We start from the raw sequence: 5,692 nt of genomic DNA, 5'->3' as shown, positions 1-5,692 counted from the left end.
CACTTTTTTAGGAAAAAATGTTGTTGCCAGAAGTTACTCCTTAGAAAAATAATCATGTGCCATATGTAAATGCAGTGAAACTAGGGAGACAGATGTTCTGATCTCTTAATGCTGCTCTCTTTGAAGAGGCATAAATACTACTGACAAGAGGCATGAGCCACAAAGCTGAGGACTTCTGCAATGGTGGTAGGGTGTGTGTTTTTTCATCCTTCTGTCCTGGTCACTTCCAGAACTGGAAAGAGGAACACACAACTCTGTTCAGGCACATCTAAATGTGGAGGTATTTATCGCAAGTAGCTTGTCCTTGCTTTTAGTCATGAGGTGAGAGGCTAAACTCTCGGTGTCAAAAGCAAGGTTTTGCTAGGCAAAACAGAAGAAGGTAGAGTTGAGCATTTTGATGAATGTCTAATCTTCCATAAAATTATACCTATGGTGTGTAAGGGTACCTCTGGCTCTAAAGCTGCCTTTAAAAGAGTGAAAGATTTAGCTCTCTTTTTTGGTCACTTACTTTTGATGCTTTATTTGTTCAGTAGTCATTTTAACACTTTTTAAATTGAGCAAACTTGTACAGGCTTTCTTGTAACAAGATTCTATAGAATATGTGAAAGCTAAAACAAGAATCCAGAGAATTCTTACTCATAAAAATGCTTCTGTCTCAGTTTCAGATTCTTGGAATAAAACCAATCCAAGCTTGTATAAGATTTAGTGATAATGCATGATCTTATTTTGTAACTCTTGAATTATGTATTTGATAATAATGTAAAAATGTACAGTATTGCTGTTGCTAACAAAATCAGCTGATTGCCTATAAATATTTTGGTTATTTTTTGGTCACACATTTGAGCTGTTCAATAGTGCCAGATGGATTTTTTTAGCAGCATTCATTGTATAAATATCTTCAGTCTCTATGCAACCTTCAGAATGAAGCTCTGTATTGCTTAGTTTGACTTCTGCTCCCTTTTGGAGGAATGGTCTGTGAATTGTACAAACCTGACAGTAAAGGTAAATTGGAAACACTTTAGTTTTGTCACAAGAAAACTGCTTTAGTAAATGAGCAGTGGTATGGCTTTAGTCTAAATGAAATCTGACCTAGACTTCAGCAGGAAGGGTTTGTTCAAAAATCAATTGGAAAGCTACAGTTTTTTCTAGTACCTACCACTTTAAGTGTAAAACCATTCTGCTTGTCCATGCATCTCTCTGTAGATGGACTAAACCTGTTGTGTAAGAGCAGATGGGGGATTGTTCTCATGCCATAAATTCTGTACAACTACCCAGATCTGGTTCTGCAGAGTAGGGTTAGGGACATGAATCTGCATATTTCAGAAACCTAAGTTTGTACCACTGCTTTTCCTACCTGTTAAGTTCTGAGATTGACTTAGCTTATGGTGGTATCAAACAAATAGCCTTAAAGTTTCAAAATGTGTGCAGCCAGAACTAAGGGGAATGGATATGTTAAACACCAGAAGAAATACTGAAGTACTGCACAGAGGCTGTTAAAGTGAAAAATCTTATTTTGGTGCTTACTGCACCCTGACTTAACCTTTCAATGTTCTGTTAACAATGTGCTGTAAAAAAAAAAAAAGCGAACAGTTGGTTTAATTACCAACATGGTTTGTGAAGTGAAAATGGAAGGGAAGGGGTGGGGGTGGGGGGGCAAAATAAGCTGTAAACATTTTGACCTGCTTGCATGGATTTTCTTTAAAGATTGATGTAAGAATTTTGACTTTTTATATTTGAGAAATACCAAAATAAAATCTAAATTAGCCCTGTGGAGGATGTAATCATTTCATCTCAATTTAACCTTTCTGAATCTGGCTCCTATCAAAGTTTTCTCTTAATGCATCATGTAAAGCTGAAGCACACAAGTAGGGGTGAAGTGTGTGTGTGTCAAAGCACAACATACACTGGGGAAAGACAAAATGATTTTTTCCAAGACTTAAGACTTTCCTGGAGTTTTGTTTTATTATTATTGTAGGGTTTTTTTAACACTGTACCTCTTTAAACACCATGGGATGCTACATATGCGGTATATGATCAGCTGCTCTCTGCCTGATGGACCATGGTGGACTTCCCCAGCTCACAGCACCAGCCTTGGTTCTAGGTGATCTGTTACCACCAATTCTGAGGGACAATATTAAGAAGCATGCACAGAGAGAGGAGCAGGCAGCTGGCCAAAGATGCCATCATCTTACACCCTTTCCTGGCACCTACCTGTGGCCTAGCATCCCCTGCAGCTACCCAGGCTTCATAACAAGGTCCTACGGGCCTTTCTGCTGCCCTTCAACTCAATGCTAAACCCTGCCTTCTTGCCTACTTCCTGCATGTAATACGAGCAGAACCCGCCTTTCAACAAGCCAGGCAAACTTCCACAGCAAGCAAAGGAAAACATGGTATTAGACTCACTTCACTGTGTCATATTCCTATGAGATTAGCCAGCTTTTAATGCCTGGAACACAAGGCCACAGACAACCCCTCCATAAATCTATCAGTACCTATCCCATGCTTAGTGTTACCCTGTAGCACAAGTAGCTGACAGAAACGCACAGCAGACCTTCTAAAGGCCAGCAGGCAATCACCACAGGTTAGTGTATCTGCCATAGCGAGCAACAACTGAGCAGCACATGTGAAACCTGGCTTTACAATTGACCTTGCAAACCTGACCCTACAAAAATCATGGCTACCTGAACTTCGTACAGGGAGGTACAGATTAGGCCTAAGGCAAAAAGAGCCCATCACAGTGCTGAAGAGGCGCTCTGCCTGCATGGGAGTGTCAGACACAGCTCTGCAACAAGTCCTTCAGTCAAATGAGTTTCCTTTGTGCATGCAATATAAACACATGGCTATATTGCATGTATATGTATGCATATATTTAAGTGTTCCTGATGCATGTTTGGCATGTGAATTTAACAGTCTCTGGGAAGGCTCGTGAGGCTTACTGTACTGTTATAGGTACTCCTAACTCTCATTTGAGAAGAATCCTTCAGCACTCAGTGCCCCAGTGACAGGCCAAGCACAGGTGACAACACCATAGCATCAAACTGAAGTAGCCCCAGTAGTCAAGTCAAGGTGTGTTCCCTGTCCCCACCCAGGTCATCCCCTGGACACTTCAGCTAACAGCTTCCACCACCACCACCACCCCTTCAAACCACAGCAGTTTTTATTCTTAGTGTTCTGTCCTGCAAACAGATAGGAAAAACCACTTGCTCACACCTCACCACTTCTGGCTTTCACCTGTAAGTGTTGAGGGAAGATTATCAAGACAAATAACAAGGATAAAGCAGTTAAGCTGCTCACTGCTACTCCTGCTGTACCTCAGTGCAAGGTAACAGTTACATACTTGCTCTCAGATCTCCCTGCACACTTCTTCCTGAAGTGTTGTGATACAAGGTATTGAAATCCAGTATAGCAGACACAATTAGCAGCTGTGAGCTACGCTGATAATGTATCAAGCATTGCTAAGCCACCTTACATCCATCAGTTTGATTGCACTCAAAAGCATCCAAACTGACAATTTAAGTGCACAAGTCTTGTGCTAAAACAGGCCAACAAACACAGGAGAAAAAATAAATCAATCCCTCTGAGCTTGTACACCAGAGCAGTCCTCTCTGATGGCTTTAGGACCAAAGTGTTGCCCCACTTTTCTCCCCATACATAAGAGAGGAGAAAAATAGGAGAAAAAAAAAAAAACAGCAACTGTGAGTGAGTTATAAGCAAAGTTAACATTTATCTTCCTTATTTTAACAGGTGTTAAGATCTGTTAAGAAATTGTATTGCAGAGCAATGGCAGCCCACTACAGTTAAATGAAGCTCAGCATCTATACAATGAATAATCACTCTTCCTTTTATTTCAGTGTCATATTACATTACAGTCAAGACATGTTATTGACAAAACCTACCAGACATTTTTACTTCAAAAGAAACCCTCAAAAAAAAAAAAAAGATACCCCACGGAATGTGCACAAGTTGAGATGTCACAATTTTTGATGTTTCTAGTCCATTAAGATGTTTCACAACAATCTCCATGTGTCAGAAGTACACTTTCTTGAAAGCTATAGAAGCAACATTTCACTTGTTTTAGACTAAGTCAGCTACCACACAAAGGAACTGCTCCATCAGTTCCCAGTGATAATACACTGCATACCCATGAAAGCATACGGTTAAGTGTTAAGAGACAACCACTGAGCGTTTATGCAAAAACAAAACCCTCCCAAGCCGCCTTGATCTAAAGGAAATTACTGCAGATGTATTTTGCATGTGTGGTTTTAGCGTCTATTTGATAATCCAGGCTTAAGAGCTGCAGTTACTATCCAGAACCTAACAAAGCAATAGCAACACTCTTGTTGAGGATTTCAGGACATTTGACACACAGCACCAGTAATGCCAGAGGAAACCCATTTATTGTAAACTTAGTGTAAGTTTATCCAATGGTCACCCGTTACAAAGTGGAGATAAAACTAATACTCCAAGAGATAACTGCATTTGCTAACCAGCTGTAAAGGTAGAAGGAACAGAAGTAACCTTGAGTTTCAGATAATGCCTGTGAATATCCATCTGCTTAGCTGAGTTTAAAAAAAAAAAAAAAAGCTGTATCTGTCTGGCTTCAGAGAATTTAGTCTATTTAGTCTAAGTTTCACACATTCCCCAACACAAGATAGAGTAAAATCCCCAGCTTTACTTTATACAGAACTCTTAAATCCGGTTTATTTTTTTGAATATATATATATACACATATACACACACACAATGCCAAATTTAAAAGGATTAAATATGCCTGAATACATCCTACAACAAGCAGGATTTTGTTTATTTAGGAACCCCATTTAAAGTTTGCTTTCATTACAACTATCACTTGAAAATGTTCAAAGTAGTTTTGAAATACAGTATTTTACCTGTCCTTTTATACCACTAATTTCAGACATATCCTTACTATGGACTCATACATTCAAACTCAGTGTTGACTTCTTTAAGTCCCCAATTTGTTGAGATACTTAATTAAAATAAAGTGAAATAACGCAGACATGTACTGGCTACCATGTACTCAAACGGTTCTATAATCCACTTTATTCAGTCACTACCGAATGGGGGCAGAGGATTTTTTTCTATTTATATATTAATAATATTCCATCAAGAACTTACTCATAGCTTTAATTACATCCCCATATTAGCTACCAACTCTAGCCAAGTTTTAAGCCCTGAACATACGAACACCTAGCCATCTGCAAAATGGCTTTGGGTCTGGATTCATCCCACCTAGTTTTAAGCTAAATTCTCTTCAGCACCAATTCAGATCCCGCTTCTCTGCGGAAGGAAGGGAAAGCCACATCCAAAGCCACATCCTCGGACTGGAGAGCCGAGGCATGCCCTATGCACCAGGGAGCATCCATTTAAAGCTTTAGGAGGCAGGCGAGGTGAACCCAGGGCCTGCTGCACAGTTCATGCACTCTCAGCTGCCCGCCCCAAAGTTGCCCGCATCAATAGCGCACAGGGGATGTATGCCATCTAAACCCAAGCACGTGCTCATCTGTAAGAAGAAGGCAGGGTTAATGGCACACACCCATTCTGAAGAACAACCCCTCACCAAGCCCCAAATGCAACTTTGGCTTACATTCAACACAGTAACTACTTTTAGAACAGGTTTTACAGCTCAATATCCCGAAGCTGAATTCTGAACCAAGCTTGAACCGCGTTTCAA

This window comes from Cygnus atratus, chromosome 1 (genome assembly GCF_013377495.2).
Source record: "Cygnus atratus isolate AKBS03 ecotype Queensland, Australia chromosome 1, CAtr_DNAZoo_HiC_assembly, whole genome shotgun sequence".
Taxonomy (NCBI): domain Eukaryota; kingdom Metazoa; phylum Chordata; class Aves; order Anseriformes; family Anatidae; genus Cygnus; species Cygnus atratus.
Note: the sequence above shows the minus strand (reverse complement) of the source record.